The sequence below is a fragment of the Eucyclogobius newberryi genome, unplaced genomic scaffold (assembly GCF_026437365.1).
Source record: "Eucyclogobius newberryi isolate DKJ021-1_F unplaced genomic scaffold, fEucNew1.0.hap1 SCAF_6, whole genome shotgun sequence".
Lineage (NCBI taxonomy): Eukaryota > Metazoa > Chordata > Actinopteri > Gobiiformes > Gobiidae > Eucyclogobius > Eucyclogobius newberryi.
The window spans coordinates 37,961,148-37,974,674 of NW_027316278.1; the positions used below are offsets into that span (position 1 = coordinate 37,961,148).

The window sequence follows — 13,527 nt, forward strand, 5'->3', positions numbered from 1 at the left end:
CTCCGCAGCAGCATGTGCTGTGTGATCTGAAAAGACCTCAAAGGCTTGCCTCACACCACATGGAAACCTTGATGAGCCTGTAAGGTCTATCGCACAGACACAAGATAAGTCAAAAACTACTGACAAATCTGACAAGTCTGACAAATCTGACAAATCTGACAAATCCTTTTTCTTTAGGAGAATACCCAGTAAACGCCCAACCTATAGCATTTGTATGATGCTAAACCTATTTATAAGCATTACTAGTGCCCCTTTTCCATTAGCACCTACTTTGCTCAACTCTATTCAGCCCTGCTTTAGCACATTTCCATTTGGTGCTACCGCCTCAGACCAGGTACACTTTTAGTACCCTCTTCTCCCTTGGGCCAAGTCGAGCAAAGCAGGGACTAAACGTGACGTCCACAGACTATCAGATGTTGATTGGGTAAAAGTGTAACGTTTCTGCAGCAGCAGAAGTTGTCGGAACACTGTTGTGGCATCTGTAAACAAGCTGCGCCTTACACAAGTTTCGTGGCTGAAGGATAATAAACAACTGTTGTGCAAAAGCTAGCGCAGCTGGCATCGGCTGTTTCCTCCGGTCTAGAATAAAGCCACTCATGTCAAGACGACAAATAAAACAAGCGGAACCGTTCTACTTTAGATGCGCGTTCAAACTGTGTATTTAGCCTTTTTTGAATGGGTTGCAATAGGGCAGATAAAAGTTTGGAATGCACAGAAAAACGGCATGAGGTCAAACTCAGTCAATACCAGAGGAGGGTAAACTACAATCAACCCTTAATAAAAAGGTAGATAAGTGTGCAAGCTTAAAGCTCAGCTAACACTGTGTGATTGTGTCATTGTGTCTTTGCCACCCTCATATTTGCAGACAGGTAGGGGGTATAGCTCAGTGGTAGAGCATTTGACTGCAGATCAAGAGGTCCCCGGTTCAAATCCGGATGCTCACTTTACTTAAATAGAATTTGTATTTGTTAAAAGACCAACTGCAATGTTGGCATTCCGCAGACTGCCCTTTCAACTTCATACCAATGTCTCAAGAGGGTGTAAGATGGCATTTAAGATACAGTTCCGCCCCTTTCCTTGAGTTGATTTTAGCTATAGCTTTTTTGCACTTGGTAACCCTCTGTCATCGTCGTAGTGAGCGTGGTTGATTAAGACATCAAGACAACATTCTCTGCAAACAACAGTGGCGCAAAGGCCTGACCATCAGGCGCTCGCCTTCGAGCCTAATGCATGAGGTCAAATCTTATCCTTGCCTTGAGAAGTATTTAAAACAAATAGATAGGTGTGCAGCGACACAGCATATAAAGTATGATGTAACAGTTCTGTTGAGCCAATGCATGTGCTCCACCAAATATTTCAGAATATACACAAGTGAGGTGGCTACAGGTACATCTTGTATATTTTGAACAAAAGGACAGTTGAAGAGTTCCTGATTACGTTTGCTTTTCACATAATAGTCAATCTACAGCAATTTACACGTCCTCATTCAGCGTTGTCGCTAAGCATCCAAAAGATATGCCTATGCCCATCCATCATCAATGAGAAGGAGCGGAAAAACGGGGCACAGAAAGTACAACACACAATGAAGTCCCCTGAAGGTTTCCATGCCCACATTCTCTCAACTCCGCAGCAGCATGTGCTGTGTGATCTGAAAAGACCTCAAAGGCTTGCCTCACACCACATGGAAACCTTGATGAGCCTGTAAGGTCTATCGCACAGACACAAGATAAGTCAAAAACTACTGACAAATCTGACAAGTCTGACAAATCTGACAAATCTGACAAATCCTTTTTCTTTAGGAGAATACCCAGTAAACGCCCAACCTATAGCATTTGTATGATGCTAAACCTATTTATAAGCATTACTAGTGCCCCTTTTCCATTAGCACCTACTTTGCTCAACTCTATTCAGCCCTGCTTTAGCACATTTCCATTTGGTGCTACCGCCTCAGACCAGGTACACTTTTAGTACCCTCTTCTCCCTTGGGCCAAGTCGAGCAAAGCAGGGACTAAACGTGACGTCCACAGACTATCAGATGTTGATTGGGTAAAAGTGTAACGTTTCTGCAGCAGCAGAAGTTGTCGGAACACTGTTGTGGCATCTGTAAACAAGCTGCGCCTTACACAAGTTTCGTGGCTGAAGGATAATAAACAACTGTTGTGCAAAAGCTAGCGCAGCTGGCATCGGCTGTTTCCTCCGGTCCAGAATAAAGCCACTCATGTCAAGACGACAAATAAAACAAGCGGAACCGTTCTACTTTAGATGCGCGTTCAAACTGTGTATTTAGCCTTTTTTGAATGGGTTGCAATAGGGCAGATAAAAGTTTGGAATGCACAGAAAAACGGCATGAGGTCAAACTCAGTCAATACCAGAGGAGGGTAAACTACAATCAACCCTTAATAAAAAGGTAGATAAGTGTGCAAGCTTAAAGCTCAGCTAACACTGTGTGATTGTGTCATTGTGTCTTTGCCACCCTCATATTTGCAGACAGGTAGGGGGTATAGCTCAGTGGTAGAGCATTTGACTGCAGATCAAGAGGTCCCCGGTTCAAATCCGGAGGCTCCCTTTACTTAAATAGAATTTGTATTTGTTAAAAGACCAACTGCAATGTTGGTATTCCGCAGACTGCCCTTTCAACTTCATACCAATGTCTCAAGAGGGTGTAAGATGGCATTTAAGATACAGTTCCGCCCCTTTCCTTGACTTGATTTTAGCTATAGCTTTTTTGCACTTGGTAACACTCTGTCATCGTCGTAGTGAGCGTGGTTGATTAAGACATCAAGACAACATCCTCTGCAAACAACAGTGGCGCAAAGGCCTGACCATCAGGCGCTCGCCTTCGAGCCTAATGCATGAGGTCAAATCTTATCCTTGCCTTGAGAAGTATTTAAAACAAATAGATAGGTGTGCAGAGACACAGCATAAAAAGTATGATGTAACAGTTCTGTTGAGCCAATGCATGTGCTCCACCAAATATTTCAGAATATACACAAGTGAGGTGGCTACAGGTACATCTTGTATATTTTGAACAAAAGGACAGTTGAAGAGTTCCTGATTACGTTTGCTTTTCACATAATAGTCAATCTACAGCAATTTACACGTCCTCATTCAGCGTTGTCGCTAAGCATCCAAAAGATATGCCTATGCCCATCCATCATCAATGAGAAGGAGCGGAAAAACGGGGCACAGAAAGTACAACACACAATGAAGTCCCCTGAAGGTTTCCATGCCCACATTCTCTCAACTCCGCAGCAGCATGTGCTGTGTCATCTGAAAAGACCTCAAAGGCTTGCCTCACACCACATGGAAACCTTGATGAGCCTGTAAGGTCTATCGCACAGACACAAGATAAGTCAAAAACTACTGACAAATCTGACAAGTCTGACAAATCTGACAAATCTGACAAATCCTTTTTCTTTAGGAGAATACCCAGTAAACGCCCAACCTATAGCATTTGTATGATGCTAAACCTATTTATAAGCATTACTAGTGCCCCTTTTCCATTAGCACCTACTTTGCTCAACTCTATTCAGCCCTGCTTTAGCACATTTCCATTTGGTGCTACCGCCTCAGACCAGGTACACTTTTAGTACCCTCTTCTCCCTTGGGCCAAGTCGAGCAAAGCAGGGACTAAACGTGACGTCCACAGACTATCAGATGTTGATTGGGTAAAAGTGTAACGTTTCTGCAGCAGCAGAAGTTGTCGGAACACTGTTGTGGCATCTGTAAACAAGCTGCGCCTTACACAAGTTTCGTGGCTGAAGGATAATAAACAACTGTTGTGCAAAAGCTAGCGCAGCTGGCATCGGCTGTTTCCTCCGGTCCAGAATAAAGCCACTCATGTCAAGACGACAAATAAAACAAGCGGAACCGTTCTACTTTAGATGCGCGTTCAAACTGTGTATTTAGCCTTTTTTGAATGGGTTGCAATAGGGCAGATAAAAGTTTGGAATGCACAGAAAAACGGCATGAGGTCAAACTCAGTCAATACCAGAGGAGGGTAAACTACAATCAACCCTTAATAAAAAGGTAGATAAGTGTGCAAGCTTAAAGCTCAGCTAACACTGTGTGATTGTGTCATTGTGTCTTTGCCACCCTCATAGTTGCAGACAGGTAGGGGGTATAGCTCAGTGGTAGAGCATTTGACTGCAGATCAAGAGGTCCCCGGTTCAAATCCGGATGCTCCCTTTACTTAAATAGAATTTGTATTTGTTAAAAGACCAACTGCAATGTTGGTATTCCGCAGACTGCCCTTTCAACTTCATACCAATGTCTCAAGAGGGTGTAAGATGGCATTTAAGATACAGTTCCGCCCCTTTCCTTGACTTGATTTTAGCTATAGCTTTTTTGCACTTGGTAACACTCTGTCATCGTCGTAGTGAGCGTGGTTGATTAAGACATCAAGACAACATCCTCTGCAAACAACAGTGGCGCAAAGGCCTGACCATCAGGCGCTCGCCTTCGAGCCTAATGCATGAGGTCAAATCTTATCCTTGCCTTGAGAAGTATTTAAAACAAATAGATAGGTGTGCAGAGACACAGCATAAAAAGTATGATGTAACAGTTCTGTTGAGCCAATGCATGTGCTCCACCAAATATTTCAGAATATACACAAGTGAGGTGGCTACAGGTACATCTTGTATATTTTGAACAAAAGGACAGTTGAAGAGTTCCTGATTACGTTTGCTTTTCACATAATAGTCAATCTACAGCAATTTACACGTCCTCATTCAGCGTTGTCGCTAAGCATCCAAAAGATATGCCTATGCCCATCCATCATCAATGAGAAGGAGCGGAAAAACGGGGCACAGAAAGTACAACACACAATGAAGTCCCCTGAAGGTTTCCATGCCCACATTCTCTCAACTCCGCAGCAGCATGTGCTGTGTCATCTGAAAAGACCTCAAAGGCTTGCCTCACACCACATGGAAACCTTGATGAGCCTGTAAGGTCTATCGCACAGACACAAGATAAGTCAAAAACTACTGACAAATCTGACAAGTCTGACAAATCTGACAAATCTGACAAATCCTTTTTCTTTAGGAGAATACCCAGTAAACGCCCAACCTATAGCATTTGTATGATGCTAAACCTATTTATAAGCATTACTAGTGCCCCTTTTCCATTAGCACCTACTTTGCTCAACTCTATTCAGCCCTGCTTTAGCACATTTCCATTTGGTGCTACCGCCTCAGACCAGGTACACTTTTAGTACCCTCTTCTCCCTTGGGCCAAGTCGAGCAAAGCAGGGACTAAACGTGACGTCCACAGACTATCAGATGTTGATTGGGTAAAAGTGTAACGTTTCTGCAGCAGCAGAAGTTGTCGGAACACTGTTGTGGCATCTGTAAACAAGCTGCGCCTTACACAAGTTTCGTGGCTGAAGGATAATAAACAACTGTTGTGCAAAAGCTAGCGCAGCTGGCATCGGCTGTTTCCTCCGGTCCAGAATAAAGCCATTCATGTCAAGACGACAAATAAAACAAGCGGAACCGTTCTACTTTAGATGCGCGTTCAAACTGTGTATTTAGCCTTTTTTGAATGGGTTGCAATAGGGCAGATAAAAGTTTGGAATGCACAGAAAAACGGCATGAGGTCAAACTCAGTCAATACCAGAGGAGGGTAAACTACAATCAACCCTTAATAAAAAGGTAGATAAGTGTGCAAGCTTAAAGCTCAGCTAACACTGTGTGATTGTGTCATTGTGTCTTTGCCACCCTCATGTTTGCAGACAGGTAGGGGGTATAGCTCAGTGGTAGAGCATTTGACTGCAGATCAAGAGGTCCCCGGATCAAATCCGGATGCTCCCTTTACTTAAATAGAATTTGTATTTGTTAAAAGACCAACTGCAATGTTGGCATTCCGCAGACTGCCCTTTCAACTTCATACCAATGTCTCAAGAGGGTGTAAGATGAAATTTAAGATACAGTTCCGCCCCTTTCCTTGAGTTGATTTTAGCTATAGCTTTTTTGCACTTGGTAACACTCTGTCATCGTCGTAGTGAGCGTGGTTGATTAAGACATCAAGACAACATCCTCTGCAAACAACAGTGGCGCAAAGGCCTGACCATCAGGCGCTCGCCTTCGAGCCTAATGCATGAGGTCAAATCTTATCCTTGCCTTGAGAAGTATTTAAAACAAATAGATAGGTGTGCAGCGACACAGCATATAAAGTATGATGTAACAGTTCTGTTGAGCCAATGCATGTGCTCCACCAAATATTTCAGAATATACACAAGTGAGGTGGCTACAGGTACATCTTGTATATTTTGAACAAAAGGACAGTTGAAGAGTTCCTGATTACGTTTGCTTTTCACATAATAGTCAATCTACAGCAATTTACACGTCCTCATTCAGCGTTGTCGCTAAGCATCCAAAAGATATGCCTATGCCCATCCATCATCAATGAGAAGGAGCGGAAAAACGGGGCACAGAAAGTACAACACACAATGAAGTCCCCTGAAGGTTTCCATGCCCACATTCTCTCAACTCCGCAGCAGCATGTGCTGTGTGATTTGAAAAGACCTCAAAGGCTTGCCTCACACCACATGGAAACCTTGATGAGCCTGTAAGGTCTATCGCACAGACACAAGATAAGTCAAAAACTACTGACAAATCTGACAAGTCTGACAAATCTGACAAATCCTTTTTCTTTAGGAGAATACCCAGTAAACGCCCAACCTATAGCATTTGTATGATGCTAAACCTATTTATAAGCATTACTAGTGCCCCTTTTCCATTAGCACCTACTTTGCTCAACTCTATTCAGCCCTGCTTTAGCACATTTCCATTTGGTGCTACCGCCTCAGACCAGGTACACTTTTAGTACCCTCTTCTCCCTTGGGCCAAGTCGAGCAAAGCAGGGACTAAACGTGACGTCCACAGACTATCAGATGTTGATTGGGTAAAAGTGTAACGTTTCTGCAGCAGCAGAAGTTGTCGGAACACTGTTGTGGCATCTGTAAACAAGCTGCGCCTTACACAAGTTTCGTGGCTGAAGGATAATAAACAACTGTTGTGCAAAAGCTAGCGCAGCTGGCATCGGCTGTTTCCTCCGGTCTAGAATAAAGCCACTCATGTCAAGACGACAAATAAAACAAGCGGAACCGTTCTACTTTAGATGCGCGTTCAAACTGTGTATTTAGCCTTTTTTGAATGGGTTGCAATAGGGCAGATAAAAGTTTGGAATGCACAGAAAAACGGCATGAGGTCAAACTCAGTCAATACCAGAGGAGGGTAAACTACAATCAACCCTTAATAAAAAGGTAGATAAGTGTGCAAGCTTAAAGCTCAGCTAACACTGTGTGATTGTGTCATTGTGTCTTTGCCACCCTCGTATTTGCAGACAGGTAGGGGGTATAGCTCAGTGGTAGAGCATTTGACTGCAGATCAAGAGGTCCCCGGTTCAAATCCGGATGCTCACTTTACTTAAATATAATTTGTATTTGTTAAAAGACCAACTGCAATGTTGGCATTCCGCAGACTGCCCTTTCAACTTCATACCAATGTCTCAAGAGGGTGTAAGATGGCATTTAAGATACAGTTCCGCCCCTTTCCTCGAGTTGATTTTAGCTATAGCTTTTTTGCACTTGGTAACCCTCTGTCATCGTCGTAGTGAGCGTGGTTGATTAAGACATCAAGACAACATTCTCTGCAAACAACAGTGGCGCAAAGGCCTGACCATCAGGCGCTCGCCTTCGAGCCTAATGCATGAGGTCAAATCTTATCCTTGCCTTGAGAAGTATTTAAAACAAATAGATAGGTGTGCAGCGACACAGCATATAAAGTATGATGTAACAGTTCTGTTGAGCCAATGCATGTGCTCCACCAAATATTTCAGAATATACACAAGTGAGGTGGCTACAGGTACATCTTGTATATTTTGAACAAAAGGACAGTTGAAGAGTTCCTGATTACGTTTGCTTTTCACATAATAGTCAATCTACAGCAATTTACACGTCCTCATTCAGCGTTGTCGCTAAGCATCCAAAAGATATGCCTATGCCCATCCATCATCAATGAGAAGGAGCGGAAAAACGGGGCACAGAAAGTACAACACACAATGAAGTCCCCTGAAGGTTTCCATGCCCACATTCTCTCAACTCCGCAGCAGCATGTGCTGTGTGATCTGAAAAGACCTCAAAGGCTTGCCTCACACCACATGGAAACCTTGATGAGCCTGTAAGGTCTATCGCACAGACACAAGATAAGTCAAAAACTACTGACAAATCTGACAAGTCTGACAAATCTGACAAATCTGACAAATCCTTTTTCTTTAGGAGAATACCCAGTAAACGCCCAACCTATAGCATTTGTATGATGCTAAACCTATTTATAAGCATTACTAGTGCCCCTTTTCCATTAGCACCTACTTTGCTCAACTCTATTCAGCCCTGCTTTAGCACATTTCCATTTGGTGCTACCGCCTCAGACCAGGTACACTTTTAGTACCCTCTTCTCCCTTGGGCCAAGTCGAGCAAAGCAGGGACTAAACGTGACGTCCACAGACTATCAGATGTTGATTGGGTAAAAGTGTAACGTTTCTGCAGCAGCAGAAGTTGTCGGAACACTGTTGTGGCATCTGTAAACAAGCTGCGCCTTACACAAGTTTCGTGGCTGAAGGATAATAAACAACTGTTGTGCAAAAGCTAGCGCAGCTGGCATCGGCTGTTTCCTCCGGTCCAGAATAAAGCCACTCATGTCAAGACGACAAATAAAACAAGCGGAACCGTTCTACTTTAGATGCGCGTTCAAACTGTGTATTTAGCCTTTTTTGAATGGGTTGCAATAGGGCAGATAAAAGTTTGGAATGCACAGAAAAACGGCATGAGGTCAAACTCAGTCAATACCAGAGGAGGGTAAACTACAATCAACCCTTAATAAAAAGGTAGATAAGTGTGCAAGCTTAAAGCTCAGCTAACACTGTGTGATTGTGTCATTGTGTCTTTGCCACCCTCATATTTGCAGACAGGTAGGGGGTATAGCTCAGTGGTAGAGCATTTGACTGCAGATCAAGAGGTCCCCGGTTCAAATCTGGATTCTCCCTTTACTTAAATAGAATTTGTATTTGTTAAAAGACCAACTGCAATGTTGGTATTCCGCAGACTGCCCTTTCAACTTCATACCAATGTCTCAAGAGGGTGTAAGATGGCATTTAAGATACAGTTCCGCCCCTTTCCTTGACTTGATTTTAGGTATAGCTTTTTTGCACTTGGTAACACTCTGTCATCGTCGTAGTGAGCGTGGTTGATTAAGACATCAAGACAACATCCTCTGCAAACAACAGTGGCGCAAAGGCCTGACCATCAGGCGCTCGCCTTCGAGCCTAATGCATGAGGTCAAATCTTATCCTTGCCTTGAGAAGTATTTAAAACAAATAGATAGGTGTGCAGAGACACAGCATAAAAAGTATGATGTAACAGTTCTGTTGAGCCAATGCATGTGCTCCACCAAATATTTCAGAATATACACAAGTGAGGTGGCTACAGGTACATCTTGTATATTTTGAACAAAAGGACAGTTGAAGAGTTCCTGATTACGTTTGCTTTTCACATAATAGTCAATCTACAGCAATTTACACGTCCTCATTCAGCGTTGTCGCTAAGCATCCAAAAGATATGCCTATGCCCATCCATCATCAATGAGAAGGAGCGGAAAAACGGGGCACAGAAAGTACAACACACAATGAAGTCCCCTGAAGGTTTCCATGCCCACATTCTCTCAACTCCGCAGCAGCATGTGCTGTGTGATCTGAAAAGACCTCAAAGGCTTGCCTCACACCACATGGAAACCTTGATGAGCCTGTAAGGTCTATCGCACAGACACAAGATAAGTCAAAAACTACTGACAAATCTGACAAGTCTGACAAATCTGACAAATCTGACAAATCCTTTTTCTTTAGGAGAATACCCAGTAAACGCCCAACCTATAGCATTTGTATGATGCTAAACCTATTTATAAGCATTACTAGTGCCCCTTTTCCATTAGCACCTACTTTGCTCAACTCTATTCAGCCCTGCTTTAGCACATTTCCATTTGGTGCTACCGCCTCAGACCAGGTACACTTTTAGTACCCTCTTCTCCCTTGGGCCAAGTCGAGCAAAGCAGGGACTAAACGTGACGTCCACAGACTATCAGATGTTGATTGGGTAAAAGTGTAACGTTTCTGCAGCAGCAGAAGTTGTCGGAACACTGTTGTGGCATCTGTAAACAAGCTGCGCCTTACACAAGTTTCGTGGCTGAAGGATAATAAACAACTGTTGTGCAAAAGCTAGCGCAGCTGGCATCGGCTGTTTCCTCCAGTCTAGAATAAAGCCACTCATGTCAAGACGACAAATAAAACAAGCGGAACCGTTCTACTTTAGATGCGCGTTCAAACTGTGTATTTAGCCTTTTTTGAATGGGTTGCAATAGGGCAGATAAAAGTTTGGAATGCACAGAAAAACGGCATGAGGTCAAACTCAGTCAATACCAGAGGAGGGTAAACTACAATCAACCCTTAATAAAAAGGTAGATAAGTGTGCAAGCTTAAAGCTCAGCTAACACTGTGTGATTGTGTCATTGTGTCTTTGCCACCCTCATATTTGCAGACAGGTAGGGGGTATAGCTCAGTGGTAGAGCATTTGACTGCAGATCAAGAGGTCCCCGGTTCAAATCCGGATGCTCACTTTACTTAAATAGAATTTGTATTTGTTAAAAGACCAACTGCAATGTTGGCATTCCGCAGACTGCCCTTTCAACTTCATACCAATGTCTCAAGAGGGTGTAAGATGGCATTTAAGATACAGTTCCGCCCCTTTCCTTGAGTTGATTTTAGCTATAGCTTTTTTGCACTTGGTAACCCTCTGTCATCGTCGTAGTGAGCGTGGTTGATTAAGACATCAAGACAACATTCTCTGCAAACAACAGTGGCGCAAAGGCCTGACCATCAGGCGCTCGCCTTCGAGCCTAATGCATGAGGTCAAATCTTATCCTTGCCTTGAGAAGTATTTAAAACAAATAGATAGGTGTGCAGCGACACAGCATATAAAGTATGATGTAACAGTTCTGTTGAGCCAATGCATGTGCTCCACCAAATATTTCAGAATATACACAAGTGAGGTGGCTACAGGTACATCTTGTATATTTTGAACAAAAGGACAGTTGAAGAGTTCCTGATTACGTTTGCTTTTCACATAATAGTCAATCTACAGCAATTTACACGTCCTCATTCAGCGTTGTCGCTAAGCATCCAAAAGATATGCCTATGCCCATCCATCATCAATGAGAAGGAGCGGAAAAACGGGGCACAGAAAGTACAACACACAATGAAGTCCCCTGAAGGTTTCCATGCCCACATTCTCTCAACTCCGCAGCAGCATGTGCTGTGTGATCTGAAAAGACCTCAAAGGCTTGCCTCACACCACATGGAAACCTTGATGAGCCTGTAAGGTCTATCGCACAGACACAAGATAAGTCAAAAACTACTGACAAATCTGACAAGTCTGACAAATCTGACAAATCTGACAAATCCTTTTTCTTTAGGAGAATACCCAGTAAACGCCCAACCTATAGCATTTGTATGATGCTAAACCTATTTATAAGCATTACTAGTGCCCCTTTTCCATTAGCACCTACTTTGCTCAACTCTATTCAGCCCTGCTTTAGCACATTTCCATTTGGTGCTACCGCCTCAGACCAGGTACACTTTTAGTACCCTCTTCTCCCTTGGGCCAAGTCGAGCAAAGCAGGGACTAAACGTGACGTCCACAGACTATCAGATGTTGATTGGGTAAAAGTGTAACGTTTCTGCAGCAGCAGAAGTTGTCGGAACACTGTTGTGGCATCTGTAAACAAGCTGCGCCTTACACAAGTTTCGTGGCTGAAGGATAATAAACAACTGTTGTGCAAAAGCTAGCGCAGCTGGCATCGGCTGTTTCCTCCGGTCCAGAATAAAGCCACTCATGTCAAGACGACAAATAAAACAAGCGGAACCGTTCTACTTTAGATGCGCGTTCAAACTGTGTATTTAGCCTTTTTTGAATGGGTTGCAATAGGGCAGATAAAAGTTTGGAATGCACAGAAAAACGGCATGAGGTCAAACTCAGTCAATACCAGAGGAGGGTAAACTACAATCAACCCTTAATAAAAAGGTAGATAAGTGTGCAAGCTTAAAGCTCAGCTAACACTGTGTGATTGTGTCATTGTGTCTTTGCCACCCTCATATTTGCAGACAGGTAGGGGGTATATCTCAGTGGTAGAGCATTTGACTGCAGATCAAGAGGTCCCCGGTTCAAATCCGGATGCTCCCTTTACTTAAATAGAATTTGTATTTGTTAAAAGACCAACTGCAATGTTGGTATTCCGCAGACTGCCCTTTCAACTTCATACCAATGTCTCAAGAGGGTGTAAGATGGCATTTAAGATACAGTTCCGCCCCTTTCCTTGACTTGATTTTAGCTATAGCTTTTTTGCACTTGGTAACACTCTGTCATCGTCGTAGTCAGCGTGGTTGATTAAGACATCAAGACAACATCCTCTGCAAACAACAGTGGCGCAAAGGCCTGACCATCAGGCGCTCGCCTTCGAGCCTAATGCATGAGGTCAAATCTTATCCTTGCCTTGAGAAGTATTTAAAACAAATAGATAGGTGTGCAGAGACACAGCATAAAAAGTATGATGTAACAGTTCTGTTGAGCCAATGCATGTGCTCCACCAAATATTTCAGAATATACACAAGTGAGGTGGCTACAGGTACATCTTGTATATTTTGAACAAAAGGACAGTTGAAGAGTTCCTGATTACGTTTGCTTTTCACATAATAGTCAATCTACAGCAATTTACACGTCCTCATTCAGCGTTGTCGCTAAGCATCCAAAAGATATGCCTATGCCCATCCATCATCAATGAGAAGGAGCGGAAAAACGGGGCACAGAAAGTACAACACACAATGAAGTCCCCTGAAGGTTTCCATGCCCACATTCTCTCAACTCCGCAGCAGCATGTGCTGTGTGATCTGAAAAGACCTCAAAGGCTTGCCTCACACCACATGGAAACCTTGATGAGCCTGTAAGGTCTATCGCACAGACACAAGATAAGTCAAAAACTACTGACAAATCTGACAAGTCTGACAAATCTGACAAATCTGACAAATCCTTTTTCTTTAGGAGAATACCCAGTAAACGCCCAACCTATAGCATTTGTATGATGCTAAACCTATTTATAAGCATTACTAGTGCCCCTTTTCCATTAGCACCTACTTTGCTCAACTCTATTCAGCCCTGCTTTAGCACATTTCCATTTGGTGCTACCGCCTCAGACCAGGTACACTTTTAGTACCCTCTTCTCCCTTGGGCCAAGTCGAGCAAAGCAGGGACTAAACGTGACGTCCACAGACTATCAGATGTTGATTGGGTAAAAGTGTAACGTTTCTGCAGCAGCAGAAGTTGTCGGAACACTGTTGTGGCATCTGTAAACAAGCTGCGCCTTACACAAGTTTCGTGGCTGAAGGATAATAAACAACTGTTGTGCAAAAGCTAGCGCAGCTGGC

The 13,527-nt window shown here is 43.3% G+C and overlaps 8 non-coding genes across 8 annotated transcripts; all 8 read left to right on the forward strand.

Annotated features, from left to right (window-relative positions):
• Positions 1 to 872: 872 nt before the first annotated feature.
• trnac-gca (transfer RNA cysteine (anticodon GCA)) lies at positions 873 to 944 on the forward strand. The gene has a single exon. It is a non-coding gene; the product is annotated as a tRNA-Cys (tRNA).
• A 1,550-nt stretch (positions 945 to 2,494) lies between these two features.
• On the forward strand, positions 2,495 to 2,566 carry trnac-gca (transfer RNA cysteine (anticodon GCA)). Its single transcript has one exon. It is a non-coding gene; the product is annotated as a tRNA-Cys (tRNA).
• Positions 2,567 to 4,116: 1,550 nt separating this feature from the next.
• Positions 4,117 to 4,188, forward strand: trnac-gca (transfer RNA cysteine (anticodon GCA)). The gene has a single exon. It is a non-coding gene; the product is annotated as a tRNA-Cys (tRNA).
• Positions 4,189 to 5,738: 1,550 nt separating this feature from the next.
• On the forward strand, positions 5,739 to 5,810 carry trnac-gca (transfer RNA cysteine (anticodon GCA)). Its single transcript has one exon. It is a non-coding gene; the product is annotated as a tRNA-Cys (tRNA).
• A 1,541-nt stretch (positions 5,811 to 7,351) lies between these two features.
• trnac-gca (transfer RNA cysteine (anticodon GCA)) lies at positions 7,352 to 7,423 on the forward strand. The gene has a single exon. It is a non-coding gene; the product is annotated as a tRNA-Cys (tRNA).
• Positions 7,424 to 8,973: 1,550 nt separating this feature from the next.
• On the forward strand, positions 8,974 to 9,045 carry trnac-gca (transfer RNA cysteine (anticodon GCA)). The gene has a single exon. It is a non-coding gene; the product is annotated as a tRNA-Cys (tRNA).
• Positions 9,046 to 10,595: 1,550 nt separating this feature from the next.
• On the forward strand, positions 10,596 to 10,667 carry trnac-gca (transfer RNA cysteine (anticodon GCA)). Its single transcript has one exon. It is a non-coding gene; the product is annotated as a tRNA-Cys (tRNA).
• Positions 10,668 to 12,217: 1,550 nt separating this feature from the next.
• trnac-gca (transfer RNA cysteine (anticodon GCA)) lies at positions 12,218 to 12,289 on the forward strand. Its single transcript has one exon. It is a non-coding gene; the product is annotated as a tRNA-Cys (tRNA).
• The last annotated feature ends 1,238 nt before the right edge of the window (positions 12,290 to 13,527 follow it).